This window comes from Juglans microcarpa x Juglans regia, chromosome 1D (genome assembly GCF_004785595.1).
Source record: "Juglans microcarpa x Juglans regia isolate MS1-56 chromosome 1D, Jm3101_v1.0, whole genome shotgun sequence".
Classification (NCBI taxonomy): domain Eukaryota; kingdom Viridiplantae; phylum Streptophyta; class Magnoliopsida; order Fagales; family Juglandaceae; genus Juglans; species Juglans microcarpa x Juglans regia.
This window is the reverse complement of record NC_054594.1, coordinates 28,138,447-28,156,607: the sequence shown is the minus strand read 5'-3', so window position 1 is coordinate 28,156,607 and position 18,161 is coordinate 28,138,447. Positions and strand designations below refer to the sequence as shown.

General features: G+C 36.5%; 1 pseudogene; it reads right to left on the bottom strand.

Annotated features, from left to right (window-relative positions):
* Positions 1–10,729, bottom strand: part of LOC121246235 — a 33,967-nt pseudogene extending 23,238 nt beyond the window's left edge.
* Between the last annotated feature and the right edge of the window lie 7,432 nt (positions 10,730–18,161).

Here is an 18,161-nt window from a genome sequence, read left to right as displayed (position 1 = left end):
CCTTGAGAGAAATGTTCTTGAAGATCAGACCAAACTTCCTTGGCAGATTCGACATATATGACACTAGCAGCAATCTCTTTAGAAATAGAATTAAGAATCCAAGACAAGATCATGTTATTGCATCTGGTCCAGCTATGAAAAAGAGAAGAAGTACCTACTGGCTTGGCAGTGAGGGCCATTAGCATGGATCTACGCCAAGTATGGTAATTGTCACCAATGAGAACTTGAGTAACAAGAATGGATCCTAGACTATCTCCATGGTGAAGATAGTAAGGACTGGAGGAATCAGAAGAAAGATCAGAGGGAGAAGATGATACTGAAGAAGAATCAGTCATTGCGCGGGAATGTGTTTTTCAAACTGATACCATATTAAGATTGATATCAAGAAAGTGCCAAAAGATGCAGAGCATCGAATTCTATTCTATATTAAGACTTCTGTCTATACATCAAAGCAGAAATGCTTTATATACCGTGTATAATAGGTGGGAAAGAAATATTTTAAATACCTAAGCAACATAACTAACCTATCTGTTACTAAAAATGTAACTAAAATGTAACTTACTAAAAAGAGAAATAACAGAGACATAACAGAACTAACAGAAATAATACTATCTCTAATAGGACCAAGTGATCCCTTGGCTACTTCAGATGATGAGTTGGACTGTTCACCCACAGCACTCTTTGACTTGCTGAGATCATGTGATCTTGAAGATGTGTTGTCATCCATTTCAGTATTTTTCTCCTGTCCACATAAATGAAAGGAAACAGGTCAAGCATATCGTGCAAGTGCAGTTGTTAAAAAGTAAAGGTCAATGCGGCAAAGACTGCTGTCACTAGTTACCTCAGCTTCACATTCAAGACCTTTCTTTTCCTCTATTAACTCAGAGGTTACTACCAACTTAGTCTCTTTGGATTGGACATGCTTGTCTACTGAAGACGATGGAACAACTGTGTAACACCCCGTATTTTAGTGTATTTTTATTGAATGATTATTTTTAATAATTCAAAAATTTATTCTCTTTTTTTAAATTTATAGGATATTTTTAGATGGTTTATTTTATGATCTTTAAATTGTGAAAATTTATTTGAGATGTTTTCTTAATATTTATTATTGTGATGCATTTAAATTGTTCTTCTTTTAAATTAATTGATTGTTAGATTTAAATAATTTTATTTTCATTTTATCATTACGTTTAAATTATTTTAATTGAGATGCTGTTTTGAAATCATTTCCGTTGGATCATTTTTGTGACCCAAGATGTGGAGATTGGACCTCATTTCTTTTCCTCACTTTTCTTTTTCTCTTTTTTCTTTTCCCTTTCTTTTCTTTCTTCTCCTTTTCTTTTTCTTTCCCCTGCTTTTCCCCCCAGCGCGCAACAGCCCCCTTCCCCTTCCCCGTGCGTCTGCATCACCTCTCCCAACCCACCGCCACCGCGCCGCTGTACGTGACACCGCCCCTCCCATCAGCTTCCCCACCGGCCGGCGACACCACCCCACCAATCTCAGCCTCCCTTGCGCCACCGATAGCCCCCACGCACCACACCAAGCCGAGCACCCTTTGAGCTTGAGCGCCGCAGTCGCGCCACCTCCGGCCACCATCTCTTCACCACTTCATCCTCGACCTCCTAGCAACCCAATGGACCCAGGCCCAGCTCCGATCCATCACCGGTGAAGCCTATTTATCTCCATCTCCGATTTCGACATTTTTGGCCTAAAACCACCCTCTACGCCGTCACCCACGACAAACCACCACCACCACCACTAGCTTCACCGACCTCTCTAAGCCCTACCCTATCAATTTCGGGTCTTGATTTGTCCCTGTTCAAAAATGGGTATTTGTGACCCACGACCACAGTGCATTTTGCACTGTTCTGCAGCTGTGTTGCCACTTCTTGCACTTCCGGGATCATTAGGAAATTATATTATAGCATTGTAAGTATTTTCTCAAAAAAATTTTGAGATTTAAATGTATTTTGCGCTAACTCATATTTATTGTGAATTGGTTGGTTGTGCCGGACTGAGTCCGATGAGTAAGGGGGTCGGTTGGATTGGATTATGGAGTTGTTTGTGTGATTGGTTTATGATGTGAGATTTATTGGCGGTTTCGGGTTTAAATATTGGTGATTTGAATTTGACGTTGGTTACGGTGGATATTGATGATTTTAGAAAGTGGTGATATATTTTGGAATTATGAGGGTTTTAAGTTTTGAGGAATTAAAATAGGTTATTTTAGAAGTTTAGGCTTAAATATCGAAATATGTGATTGATTGGAAACTTACGGAAATTACGTGATTATTTTTATAGGTGACGATTTATAGTCGACTCGACATTTTTGAAAAAAATTCTAGAAAAGTTAAGAATTCCAGGTAAGTGGAGTTCCTATGCTAGGTTTTATACAAGTTAATAAGACTGAGGTTGACTTTCTGAAAACTTGCATATTTTGTGATGAGATGAGAACTTAGAAAAAATAAAGATCAACCTCGGTCGCTTATTTGCGTTATTCATGAAATCTGTATGAAAAAGGAAAAATACTTTCTGACATGCATTGTGTAGACATGAGCTAAATTCTGTCATGTGGTTTCTGAAATATGAAAAAAGAGCGATATTGAGAATCTGAAAAATTGTGCATTTATTTAGAAAGATATTCTGGCTTTTGTTGTCAGTGTGTGTAAACTGGCTGATTTTGTTTTGGTATTCTGTATTATTTTGATATAACATCTGAAAACCTTTGGCATGGTATACTGGATTTTGTATCTGACTCTGTCTCTGCTTTGCTCTGCTCTGCTCTATTCTGCTCTGCTCTATTATGCTCTGCTCTGTTTTGGGTTGGTACCAACTTCTCTGTCTCTGAGTGCACCCACTTTGGAAACAAAGTGGTTTTATTGTGGTCTTTCCTGTGTGCACACTCGAGGCTCCGAGAAGAATAAAGGAAAGATTCACCTCTGTCTCTGCCTGATTTGGCCACCGGGGTTAGCACAACCCTACCACGGGGGTGAAACATGGTCTCTGCTCTGTGTGATGCTCTGTTTTGATGTGATAATGATACTCAGTTTATGTTATGCCAAAGTATTACGGGTTTTACTTGTCTTAAAACCATCGCTCTGTTACATTTAGAAAAATATGTTTTTTTTTTGTTCTGCAAGATAACTCTGTAAAATATTTTGTTCTGCATATTGCACTTGGTAAATGCTCATGTTTGCACGCTAGCATATGTCTCTTGCTTACTGAGTTGTTGATAACTCACCCCTTATCTTCATAATATTTTCAGATGATGTGGATAGTCCAACTGAGGATCGGGTTTAGTTTGGTGAGCATGATTAAGCAGAGGAGGGGATGTTAAGAGAAGGAATTCTGATGTCCTTCAGATTTAATGTCTCTTAGATTAAATTTTATCTTGGGTTAGTAAGACTCGTTAAGTTATCAGTTTGGTTTGTTATGACTACCGGGAGATTGTGGACTCCTTAGTTTATTTTTTGTTCTGTTGCAATATTGGTTTTATGGAGTTTTCAAGGTGTTTATTTGAAAGACTTGAGTTTGAGTTTTGATAATAAAGTTTTGATGGAGATTTATTTTAGTTGTGTCGGAATTTGTGTTTATAAGTCACAGGTAGTAATTCTCCAAGCCACCCAGGTTTGGGGCGTTATAATCTGTACTTAAAGAACTTTGTTCGCCAGATGAGGATGCAGCACTAGAAATAGAAGTAGATGCTCCAGAAATCCTTGAAGCAAGTGCTGCACTTGGGACACTGGCAGTTGTTTCCTGGAATCCACCATATATGACCTTGTTACATATCTTTAATAAAAAGAAACTAAGTTTGTTCAGAGGGATGCCAACTTTTTAGTGCCCAGTAATAGCATTTGGCCTACAATAGGTGATTTGTAACGCCCCGTATTTTAGTGTATTTTTATTGAATGATTATTTTTAATAATTCAAAAATTTATTCTCTTGTTTTAAATTTATAGGATATTTTTAGATGGTTTATTTTATGATCTTTAAATTGTGAAAATTTATTTGAGATGTTTTCTTAATATTTATTATTGTGATACATTTAAATTGTTCTTCTTTTAAATTAATTGATTGTTGGATTTAAATAATTTTATTTTCATTTTATCATTACGTTTAAATTATTTTAATTGAGATGTTGTTTTGAAATCATTTCCGTTGGATCATTTTTGTGACCCAAGATGTAGGAATTGGACCTCATTTTCTTTCCCTCATTTTTCTTTTTCTTTCTTTTCTTTTCCCTTTCTTTTCTTTCTTCTCCTTTTCTTTTTCTTTCCCTTGCTTTTTTCCCCCAGCGCGGGACAACCCCCTTCCCCTTCCTCGTGCATCCGCGTCACCTCTCCCAGCCCACCGCCGCAGCGCCGCCGTGCGCGACACCGCCCCTCCCATCAGCTTCCCCACCAGCCGGCGACACCACCCCACCAATATCAGCCCCTAACTTGCCGCCGATAGCCCCCACGCACCACACCAGGCCGCAGCGCTCTGTTCACTCCAGCGCCGCCATCGTTCCACCACCGGCCACCATTTCTTCACCACTTCATCCTCGACTTCATAGCTACCCAATGCACCCATCCCTAGCTTCGATCCGTCACCGGTGAAGCACATCCAATTCCATTTCCGATTTGGATATTTTTGGCCTAAAACCGCCTTCTACGCCGCCACCCACGGTAAACCACCACCACCATTAGCTTCACCGACATCCCTAAGCCTTACCCTATCAATTTCGAGTCGGTCTTTGTCTTCATTCAAAAGTGAGTTTTTGAGACCCACGGCCACAGTGTATTTTACACTGTTACGTTGCTGTGTCACCATCTTTTGCACCTCTGTGATCCTTCGAAAATTATATTATAGCATTGTAAGTATTTTCTCAAAGAACTTTTGAGATTTAAATGTATTTTGCGCTAACTCATATTTACTGTGAATTGGTTGGTTGTGCCGGACTGAGTCTGAGGAGTAAGGGGGTCGGTTGGATTGGATTATGGAGTTGTTTGTGTGATTGGTTTATGATGTGAGATTTATTGGCGGTTTCGGGTTTAAATATTGGTGATTTGAATTTGACGTTGGTTACGGTGGATATTGATGATTTTAGAAAGTGGTGATATATTTTGGAATTATGAGGGTTTTAAGTTTTGAGGAATTAAAATAGGTTATTTTAGAAGTTTAGGCTTAAATATCGAAATATGTGATTGATTGGAAACTTACGGAAATTACGTGATTATTTTTATAGGTGACGATTTATAGTCGACTCGACATTTTTGAAGAAAATTCTGGAAAAACTAAGAATTCCAGGTAAGCGGGGTTCCTATGCTAGACCTTACACGAATTATTGAGACTAAGATTGACTTTCTGAAAACTTTGCATATTTTTGTGATGAAATGAGAACTTGGAAAAAACCAACATCGGTCGCTTATTTGCACTACTCATGAATTATGTATGAAAAAGAGAAAATATTTTCTGACATGCATTGTGTAGACATGAGCTAAATTTTGTCATGTTGTCTCTGAAATCTGAAAAAGAGCGATATTCAAAATCTGAAAAATTGTACATTGATTTAGAAAGATTCTCTGACTTTTGTTTTCGGTATGTGAGAACGATCTGATTATGCTTTGGTACTCTGTTTTATTTTGATATGGCATCTGAAAACCTTTGGCATGGTGTACTGATTTTGTATCTGACTCTGTCTCTACTCTGCTCTGCTCTGTTATGCTCTGCTCTGTTTGGGTTGGTACCAACTTCTCTGTCTCTGAGTGCACCCACTTTGGAAACAAGGTGGTTTTATTGTGGTCTTTCCTGTGTGCACACTCGGGGCTCCGAGAAGAATAAGGGAAAGATTTCACCTCTGTCTCTACCCGGTTTGGCCACCGGGGATAGCACAATCCTACCACGGGGGTGAAACATGGTCTCTGCTCTGCAAGATGCACTGTTTTGATATGATGATGATGCTCAGATTATGTTATGCCAAAGTGTTTTTTTTAATATGAAATGGATCTTTAAATATGAGCATTTGACTTTTTTGGAGTATGAAAAGATTGAAAAGTCGCTCTGATTTTCTGATAACATGTTTCTGAGATCTGCATATAAAAATATAATATTTTGTTTCTGCATACTGAACTTTCTGAAAAGGCTCATGCTTGCACGCTAGTAGATGTTCTCTGCTTACTGAGTTGTTGATAACTCACCCCCTCTTATCTCTAATATTTTCAGATGATTTGAATATTTCTAGTTGAGGATCAAGAATATGGAGCATAGGTAAGAGGAGTTAAGAATAGTGGTTTAAGCATAAGAGGTTTGCATGAGGATTGAGGATTTTGTTATTCAGTAAGTTTATTGTGTTCTGATGATATGAATTGTTGGGAGGTTGATGTTTTTATTAAGACTTTGTATTGTCTTGGATTAATTATACTGGAGTATTTGATGTGAATTAATGAGTAGTTTGTGAGATAGAGAAAAATTTGATTATGTACTATGTAGATGGAAAATAATTTTTAGCGATATGAATTAACTCTCCAGACCCTCAGGGACAGGGCGTTACATGATTATTGTCACAGTTTTAGTATAGGCACTTTGACCGTTGGTGTTTTTAATAAATTCTTATTTACTTATCAAAAAAAAGTTTTAGTATAGGCACTTTGAAAGAAAAGAATGGAACTGGTTTAATATATTTGGTCTGATCTGAAATTTGTAAAATGGAAAGGGAATATTCTATTGTAATTTGCAATAAATGTGAATTGGGTGCAGTTTGGATAGTGAGTTGAGATGAAAGTAGAAAGTTAAATGAAATATTGATAGAATATTATTTTTTAATACTATTATTGTTTTGGGATTCGAAAATGTGGAATTATTTATTATATTTTATGTGAGAATTTGAAAAATTTGTAATGATGAGATGAAACACCTCTTGTATCCACACAGGGCATAGAGGTATATTCGCAATTTTAGTTGGTCTTGAAAAGGGGTATAACAATCATCCTATAAAGAGCAGTGATTCAAGGAGCGGGAACTTTACAGGACAAGGGACGTGATCAGAGAGAAATTTCCATCTAATAAACTCCAGCAAAATGTGACCAAGTTGTAGAGAGCTAAGTAGTTTGAACTTTTTCATGGTCATTTCCACAACTTGGTCAAAACCAGGTTAAAAAAGATATCACATCCTCAAACATGACCAATCATCAACATAATAACACAAGGATTGGGAGCAGCAGTCCCATAATGCACATAAGGGATGACTAATGAGTAAAACCATATACCTGGATGTGAAGACTCAACCATGCCTTCTCTAAACTGGATGACAGATCTTCAGGACCAACAAATCCCTCTGTAAATTTATTCAAGAATGAAAATAACTGAATGTTAAGAACACGATTATGCGTTGTCCTAGATGCAAGCCAGAAACAGAGTTTCCAATTCAAAATCATACCATTTTGCCAAACTTGTACACCATTGTATCCAATCGCTGTTATACAAGGAACATATTTCTGTGGGTCTGTTACAGATTGATTCAAGGATGCGTGCTTGATTACAATAAAAAAAAAATTACAAAGAGCTGATTCAAGCCATTTTATAAGGTCTAATACGATGATGATAGTACTAGCATCAAGATGGCACAGATTTCTAAGCACACAATAGAACTTTTTGAGGAACAAAACAACCACTGGAGAAGACAAAAAAGAAAAGAGACACAGGACCAACATATGGACAACTAGCTGCCTCATGAGATGAGATGAGATGTAAGTTAAAAATTGAACAAAATATTATTAGAATATAATTTTTTAACATCATTTTTGTTTTGGGATTTTAAGAAATTGAATTGTATATTGTATTTTATGTGGGAGTTTGGAAAAGTTGAAATGATTAGATGAGATAAGATGAGATGGTTTGTGAAAACAAACGAGACCTTTAAGTTGCAAAATTAACACATTTTTCTAATGATTGAATGTGGAAATAATTGTTGAGGTAATTATCAGAAAAAATTGATGAAAAATCTGATTTTGAAATTATGGAAACACTCACTTGTCAAGAAAGATAATAAAACTGTATTGTGATTGGTGTTTCACCAAAGATATCATCGATACACTTGGAATGTTTGGGCCATACCCTTCAAGTGATTTGGCTGCAGTCCCCACCTATGCCAGACGTGCCCATAGAGGTCATGCAAATTTTAAAGATTGAATGCTCAACATCTCTAAGTAAGTATTATTTAACAGCTAATTTTCTTAAAATGAGTCAACATGCACGTTGTACTGAGTGAATCTGCTTATCTAGAAAATGAAATGCAAGACCAAACTGCTTATCTGGTAGATGAATGTTGAATTACAAAGGTTAACACTCTTATTTGATGAATGGAGATAGCTCAATAGAGTAGCGTTCCAGGAAAATAAGACTAATGATCAAGTAATAGGATACATAATGCAGAGAAGTGTGCGGCATCAGTGCTTCCTCCAGGGATATGCAATAAGATGCAGTACCTTGAAAGAGACTCTGTCACCTGAATGCATTGAACATAAGAACCACCGATTGAGCGAATCTGAATGGAATAAAAGAAAAAATATAGCCACTAAAGATCACTAAAAAGGAACAAAACAAACATTTGAATTAGTCCATATAGAGTCTTCCAAACAACCAGACTCTGCATCTTCACCTGAAATCATTAACAAATCAAAACAGCTCAACTTCTATGAGGAAAATATAAATTGAATAATTAGAATGTCTATATATGACATCATAATGAAGTGCATTTGCATATGCCTAACCATAAATGGGACACAAAATCAGCAAACTAAACAATAAAGAAGAAATGAGTTCACTGCTAAACCCACACTTCAACTATCAGAGGACTCAAACTAACTACACCAACTTATCCAAATAGGGGTGCCAGAATGAACATTTGTTCCTTCCTACCAACCTAAAGTAGGAAAAACTATGTACTATCAGCAATTATTTACACATTTATACGTATAAAATGTTATTCTAATAGTTGACAATTTTATAAAATATTATTTCAACATAAAATTACTTCACAACTATGAAGGAAAAAGGAAGTCAACATTGAATCAAACAAGCTACATGCAGTTCTGTAGAATGATAAAACGGGGCTACTAGCAACACAGATTCTTTCTGGCCACGATAGGAGTTCTACATGCAGCCACCACTGGTGGTTATCCCTTTTTTTTTTTATAATAAATACTGATGTTTATTAAAAAAATATATTTTTTTTAATTCTCTTAAACAATTTTGATTGTTATTTAAAAAACAATTAAGGTTGACATGTAGTAGTTTGTGATTAACCCCTAGGGGTTGGCTAAAGTGGTAAAAGGTTTTGGAGGTATGCTACTTCCAGGTTTAAGGTTTAAATCCCACTGGGTGCAAACAATCTCTAGGGGCCGTCGGACTGGGGGATTTTCCCCTTGAATTACCCAAGGAGTACTTGCGGGAAGCTCCTTGCCGAGCTTGTGCACTCTTGGAATTAGTTGGGCTGCTATTGGACACCCGGCGCAAAAAAAAAAAAAAAAAGAAACGTAGTAGTTTGTGATTAGGTCATGTGTTTTCCGTTAACTCAAGACACAAGGAGTTATTCCTCTAAAATAAAAAATAAAAAATAGCATAGGGAGCCAAACCTAAGTCTGGTATAGCATCTGGGCTGTATAACTAAATTTAAAAGAATATATATTCTATTATTTTTGAAATTATTATAATTCTGTTTGTATATGAATAAAATTTCCATTTGGCAGTTCTTCACAAACGCGTAGCACATAAGGTTATTCCTCAGAAAAACAAAGCACATGGAGGGCATCTCAAGACCAAAGATCTAGGGCGTTGACCAAAAAATTCCTAATTATAATGAAATTAAATTAGACGTGTTTTCTCCATGCTACCAAATAAATAAACAAAAGCTTTTGCAGCAAAGACTTTTCAATGTATTAGCAGAACATGGTACTTCAATAAATTGAGTACCACGTATGCCCACCTTATGTTTTTGCTCATTAGATATTCCACAAAAGCAAAATAATCAAAATGATATGAAAAAATATAGAGACGAAAAGTGTCCATAAGCACTTACTGGTTCCACATAACAAACAGATAGTTCAAAATGCACATTATAAAGATGAAATAAAAATCAAGACCAAAATACGCTCATACGGAGTAAAATCCTAAGGCAGTTTTAAAAATGGATCTGTATGAAGAGTAATGGAAAATAAGCCAAACCTACTTCAATGCAATGTTTTTTTTGGAGAGAGAGAGAGAGATGCAAAACTGTAATTTAAACAACTCAAGGTTCATGACTACAGACCAGGGGAGGATTACTACAACAAATGAGATGTTTAACCAACTTGTGAATAGAAACATTGGCAGTTAGCCCATCAAGTATTAAAAAATTGGATCATTTGGAATAAAAAGCAAAAAAAAAACAATCAAGCATGCTCATTTTCCAGCATGCCCAATCAAAAACCTCTACATTTTCCAACTTAGTAAGATTAGTACCGAAGCATAGAAATGTCATTTTATTTTTATTTTTAAGCAAGCAAGAAATGTCATCTCTACGGAATATGCTATATAAGACTGAAAACTAGCTTTAAGCTAAAGTGAATAGACTAACCAAGAGAAAAAAAGTCACTATTTTCTTTTTGGTTGTTGACACAGCTAATATAGGGTTGTGTCCTGTGGGCACTGACAGTGCAGGGGCAGCTTGAAGGCTAGATGACTGTGCCTGCCTAAGGCTCCCTGACATAAAAAGGCCTCATATGCGTTTATGTTATATTTGACTTCAACAATGTAAAATGTAAAATGTAAAATTAAAAGAAAGGTAAAAGAAAAAAAAAATAGAAAAGAAGATATGAGAATGAAAAACCGACAATTAGAAATCGAGTTTACCTTAAAAGGAAAAGCTAGGGTTTTAATGAATACATCTACTTTTTATTTATTTATTTTTTGTCTTGCAAGTTTTAAAAAAACTAAATAGCATGTCAAAAAAGGCTTACATGACAGAAAATCTGTGCTTGTTTGACAGAGTTTAATAACAAGTACAAGCAGGTGGCATGACGCTATAGAAACTTAATAGAACTTTAAGATCATGATTTGGAATAGGATCATCTTGATCTGGAAAACTATTTCAGATGTAGTGTATATTTTGCATTTACTATCTAAATTTACTTTTAGAACTAAAAGTATTAAAAGAGGTTATGCAAACAAAAACTAAAGTTCCAATTTAAAAAAATATATATATTTCTTTCGCATGCATTGCTTATAGAATTTTATTGATAATATCTATAATAGGTGCTATTAAGGAAACAAGTTTTTCCATTACTTAATTAATAAATTCTGTTATGATCAACTATGTCATAATAAATATAACATAAATTAGTCACATTATCTATGAAAATAATATTAACAGATTTGAAAAGAAATTCTAAATAGTAACTTTATCTCTATATAAAGTTAGAATGATAATTTCTTGGATAATCTTTCAGTATGTTATGCTAATATAGAGATTTATTTTATTACTAAGGAATAGAATAAATCTCTATTCCTTAGTAAATTTATGGTGTGGGAGGGGGATATGGTGTGGGTGTATGGAAATTTATAAGGAAGGGATGGCCAAGTTTTGTAAATCAAATTCACTTTGTTGTTGGTGAGAGCAATCGAATCAGTTTTTGGAGGGACGTGTGGTGTGGAGATCAAGCATTGGAAAGGGCTTTTCCGGCTCTATATCGCATTGTAGGTAATAGGGGCTTTTCCGGCTCTATATCGCATTGTAGGTAATAGGGAGGCTTCAGTGGCAGATGTGTGGTCATTTGCTCATGGGGCGCATTAGTGGAACATTCTTTTTATTAGGGATTTCCATGACTGGGAATTATCTATTGTTTCAGATTTTTTTAGCCTATTACATTCTATGGGGACTTATAGGGCGCTGAGAGATAGATTGATGTGGAGGGCTTATGATCATAAGATATGTATAGTGAAGGCGTATTTTAACATCTTGACAACACAAGAGCACACTCCGTTTCCCTGGAAGAATATTTGGAGGACTTGTGTGCCTTCTAAAGTAGCTTTTTTTGTTTGGAATGCTGCTCTTGGGAAGATATTGACCACGGACAATCTGAGGAAGAAAGGATGTGTAGTGATGGATTGGTGTTATATGTGTAAAAAGAATGGAGAATTTGTGGACCACCTCTTATTATACTGTGAGGTAACTAGGGTGTTGTGGGATGAGACTTTACAAAGGGTTGATGTTGCATGGGTTATGCCTAGGAGGGTGGTGGATTTGTTAGGTTGTTGGAGGAAATGCAAGGCTGTCATCAAGTGGTTGAAGTGTGGAAAATGATTCCGCTGTGCATTATGTGGTGCATTTGGACAAAAAGGAATGCACGATGCTTCAAAGATAAGGAACGCACAATGGCCGAGTTGAAGAATTTTTTTCTCTACACTTTAATGTGCTGGTTTTCTGCTATTGTATTGTATGGGGATAATGTGCATCATTTCTTGTCTTTAATTTATCGCTCTTAGAATGTAATTAGGGGTCCTTCTATATACTTCCTGTGTATAAGGGCTATGTCTACTTCACTCATATATATAATATTGATCTCTTACTTATATAAAAAAAAAAAAAACTATATTAAAATCAAAGAAGCCTCATTTTGAATGGTTGCCTTAGGCCACACTTTGTATTGAGCCACCCTTGACTGATGGCCTTATTTCAGTTCAAATGCAGACATGCCAGAGTGTAATTTTTTTATAAGTTCAATAGAGCATACTTAAAATCTGATAGAGCACCTCCTTTTATAAAGAGAATCATGCTCCTCGCTTCAATACCTCTTTCATTGCAGAATATTGCTTAACACCAAAAACTACGAAATGGAAATGAGTGTCTATAAGCAGAAGATTTTCCTCTCTTAATGTTGGTTGCCAATGCGCGATTTAACACCAAAACACACATCAGAAATATTACAGCTCCTTAATTTATTTATTTATTTGACAAGTAGAAAATCTCTACAACACAAAAGGCACAACTCTACAGCTCCTTCAGCTCTTAGCTGCCACAAACACTTCTTTAATTAGTCATCCAATCATTTAGGGGTTGTTTGCGAAGTTAGATATTCCTTCTCATCTCTCAAAACTTCTCATAATTTCCTTCCCATTCCACTGATCTTGTTTCAAAGAAGCTGGGGGTGGTGGAGATTTAGGATTTCCATCTTATCAACTTGGTGAGCAAAATGTACAAAATCCTTTCGAAGGTACTGGCTAATAGATTATGTATGATAATGGAGAAGATAATTTTCAAGCCCAAAAATGCCTTCATACAAGGTCAACAAATTCTTGACTCGATTCTCATTACAAATGAATTTTTGGAGACTCGAGTCAAGTCGGGTGAACCAGGGTTACTATGCAAACTTGATATGGAGAAGGCATATGATCGAGTTAAATGAAACTTTTTGTTACACATGCTCGAGAGGTGTGGCAGCGAGATGGTGGTCTTGGATTAAATTTTGTATATCCACCGTACATTTTCCATATTGGTGAACGGTACTCCAATGCACTTCTTTGGAAGCTTGAGGGGTTTGAGGCAAGGTGATCTCCTATCTCCATTACTTTTTGTTTTCATAATGGAAGCTTTTAGTAAAATGACCGTAGGTCTCGTGGAAGGTGGATATCAATCTAGATTTGTAGTAGGGGAAGCAAGAAGCGGCACTCTTGAGATGACTCACCTCTTATTTGCGGATGATACTCTTGTCTTCTGTGGTGCAAGCTATAATCATATTCAAGCTTTGCGGGCTCTCTTTGCTTTGAAGAGGCATCTGACTTGAAAGTGAATCTCATCTCACCGAGTAAGAATTAATTCCAGTTGGAAATGTTCCAAGTGTTTTGAGCTTGGCTAGTATTTTGGGGTGAAAAGTCTCCACCTTGCCAATGAGAAGTATCTTATTCTTCCCTTGGGTGCTTCCTTTCAGTTGAAGTTTATTTGGGATGGGGTGTTGGAAAAAATGAAGCGTAATCTGGCTAGTTGGAAGAGGATATATTTATCCAAAGGTGGTAGAGTTACGTTGATAAAAAGTACTCTATCCAACCTGCTCACTTACTTTCTATCATTATTTCCACTACCATGCAAGGTGGCTCACCGGTTAGAGAAATGATATCTTCCCCGTGATGTAGCCATGAGCTTGTGAATGATATTTTTGCTAGAGTTGGGCTCCATTGGGTAATGTCAGGAAGGGTAGTAGTTGATTTCCGGCCAGCTAGCGAGGCATCCGAGGTAGCTGTCAAATAATAGCTATGTGGAAGATGATTTTGATCTTATGGTGGTACATATGGATGGAGAGGAATGGTCGGAGTTTTGAGGATCGTGAACAGACAATGGACAAGCTTAGAACATTTTTTCTTAATACTTTATTACATTGGTCGATTGTAATAGACTTTAAAGGCATGAACGTATATGATTTCTTTGTACCTTTAAACACTCATGCCTAGGTGTTGCTCTTGCATATCTCTCGTGTGCATGGCTATGCCTATTTTAATAAAATTCTTATTTACTGATAAAATAATCTTAGTTTTTTTCTAGACTTATTGCAACCAACTGTTGCAAGGTAAAGTGTAATAAACTTCTAAAATCTAGGTAATGAGGTAAGGAAACAAAAATTAAAAGTAGACAAACGGTGCTATTATCATATGGCCAAGCGGAGGCTGACCTATCAAGGCATCTCCAATGCAGGGCAAAAGGTATTCAGATTAAAAAAAAATGAACCATCACAAACTTCAAGTCAACAAAAATAGCTGCCTAAAATAAAGCACAAGTGATGTACCCTCAAATCATACAATAAAAGTATATAATCAGCATAGAGCTCACTCTTTCATTTTTGTTTTCTTGCCCATGAGTTGAATTTCACTTCGCCAGACTTAAGGGCAAGTTAAGGCAGTCCAATTTTTGGTTTTCCTTCAATTTCCTCCAGACATTCAATCGTTTCAGCAAGTTTTTCAGTGACTTAATTGAGAAACATCTCTTCGGAAGGAAAATGAAATTCTTCAACACAGAATTGAATTCCAATCTTTGTCGATCTCGCGCAATTTCAATTTTTAACTAAGATGATCAACTTGAAACTAATGACAAAGAGAAAGATAATATAAAGAAAAAAGTACACCATGCCCCGTACCTATTTCAAACAAACTTAATTCCAAAAAAGAAACCCTAAAGTACAGATATAAGCCCTCTGTCTGGGCTGAAAAAATATATTAAAAAAGGAAGAAGACGAAGAATATTGAGATGTATATGTATATATTAGGCTGAATTGACGTAGGCTTTTCACTTTCGAAGAAGCAAAGAACTGAATTTGAAGTTTTGGTTTCCATTTTACTTTCCTTAACTTTCTCAGGAGCCAACCTCAAAAGGAAGAAAGGGAATAAAGCAATTCGTACCTTGAGTAAGAATTAAGAGCATTCTCATCCGGTAGACTAAAACACTGTTATAGCTAAATTTTGGGGGAAAATTTAGGGATGGGATGAAAAATTCATTTCCATCCCATTCCCTATTTTACGCTTTGATTTTAGAGGAGCTATAGTTGTTCCCCAAATATGGGGAACGACTGTACATCCCCAACTCTTTCTCTCGTCCCTTTCGGGTTGTTGGTCCCGCGTGTTCCTCTCTCTCCACTCTCGGTTTACCCTCTTCGACGTTGCCCTCTGTCGCACCTGTTGCCACCATTGACGGTGGTTTCGCTTCATCGGCCCAAGTATATGTAAGTCGTACTCATCTCTTACACGATTTTAGGATCTGAAGCCCCCCTCCCATGGCTGGACTCTGTCCTCTCCGGCGCACGATTTTACACAAAATCTCTCTCCCATGGCTGAATCTGATGCATGTTGTGGGCAATATAATTTTTCCTTACCTTTGGATCTAACTTTGGCCACTGAAATATGTTTGCGATCCCGGATTCCTTACGACAGTGCTTTTCTGGGTTTGGCATTTCGATTGGATCTGTCCTCAAAATTGATTGTATTTGATGCTCTGTGTTACCTTTTTTACTTTGTGGAGTTATGCATCTCGATCTGCTTTTCTTTTTCATCAGTGTGGTTGGCATTGATTTATTTGTTTGTTGTTTGGGCATTTTTTAATTCACTGCTCTAGGGTTTCTATGTTGGCTTGAGGAATCCCATTTTGATTTGGTGGTCTGAGATATTTTTCTTCTAGGTGATGTTTGAGAAGTTTGTTTGTTCTTGAACTGGTGTGAGCAATTTCGAACAACAAGGGCTTAGTTCTTTGTCTTTAGACCTGTGTTGAGTTTGGACTTCTTGTTTGTTCTTGAGCTGCAGTGATTAATTTCAAACCATGTTAATGGATTTTTGGGCATTTTGTTATTCATGCTTTGTTCTTTCTATGTTGGCTTAAGGAATCCCATATTTGAAATGTGGTCTGAGATGATTTTCTGAGAGGTGATGTTTGAGAAGATTGTTTGTTTTTGAGCTATTAATGATTATTTCGAAAACCAACTCTTAGTATTCAGTTTGTGTTTGGACCTGTGCTGAGTTTGGACTTCCCATTTGTTCTTGACCTGCCGTGAGCAATTTCAAACCATGTTAATGGATTTTTAGACATTTTATTATTCATGCTTTGTTCTTCCTATGTTGGCTTAAGGAATCTCATATTTGATTTGGTGGTCTCAGACATTTTTCTGAGAGGTGATGTTTGAGGAAATTGTTTGTTCTTTATGCTTTGTTGTTTCTTTGTTGACTTTGGATGAATCCCATATTTGATTTGGTGGTCTGAGACATTTTTCAACCCATATTAACCTATACATAGCCTTCATACTAAATTGATTGAATGATTCTAATTCTACTTATTTAAATCTTCCGAGTGGAATTAGAAAGATGGTTTTTTTATTGGCTCAGTCGATTAATTTTATTTTGATCAGTATTGGAAATGTTTCAAATAAATTATAATGTGTTTGAGTTGATATTCATGGTTCGTTTTGCAACTATTCAGTTTGTGCATAATTATTAATTATCATGACATTTGTGAGCTGGACTTACTTCTTTGGGCATGGACTATTATCAGTTTGTGCATCACTTTTTTCTGGTATCATTAATTATCATTACTAATTATTAATTATCATTGGCATATTTAGTGGTGGTATCTCTTGTCTTGTTACCATGGACTGACTTGTTGTTGGTGTCAATTACCTAGTTTGGACTAAATAAGCTGTTGTTATATTGAATGAGAACCCAATATCTTTGTATGCTTTCATTTACTGTTTGGTACTAATTTAGGCCTATTCTCCGGGGTTATATGTCTAGTGTAAGGCTATGATGATGGGATGTAGAACTCCATGGGAGGGGGCTATTAGACAAGTGTTTTTAATGGGGCTCCATCGATATGGCAGGGTAATCCAAACCTGGATGGCCACCAACTATTTTGTGATCGTTTTTGCAAAAAGCAACCGGGGTTTTGGTGTTTTGCAGCCATTATCTTAGTTGAGCTCCTGTCTCACACATGATGTAACTTCTATAAACCATTCTGAGCCATATTTAAAACACACAACTGTTTAGGGAAGCAGATGGAAATGCTCTTATTTTCTATTTTGCAAATTTTTTACTTGTTTGTATTTGAGTTGTCTTAACCCCTCGGCTGTGATGATGAGAAAATCTGAAGATGGTGAAGTAACACTTTGGCACACACCTCCATGACATGGTAACCAGGATGGCCAATAAACAGTGGCAACCGGTTCTTGCAGCCATGCTAGGGAGGGTGCGAAGTGTGGTCATATGTTACCATAGGATTCCTGAGCCGGCTACCAAAATCACTTGCAGAATATTGTTCATAATTGTCTAACATGTGAACCACATACTATGTTTACAACTTTTTAGAGATGGATTCACAAGAGCATGGAAATATGTTCTTCACCAGCCTCCTGACTCAGGAGCGTGAAATTGACCACATTTTTTATGGTCAAAGTGAACAATCTCCCGTGACTTTGGATGACTCTCCACCCCCAACCCAAGTAGAGCTTCCCTCTCAAAGAAAATCAGCCAGACAAACTTCACCCCCGAAGAAGACAAGTTACTTATCTCAGCATGGCTGAATAGTAGTGTTGATGCAATTCAGTGAACGGACCAAAAACATGATCAACTTTGGGAAAAAGTTAGTCAATACTTCAATGAGTATAAACCAAGTACAA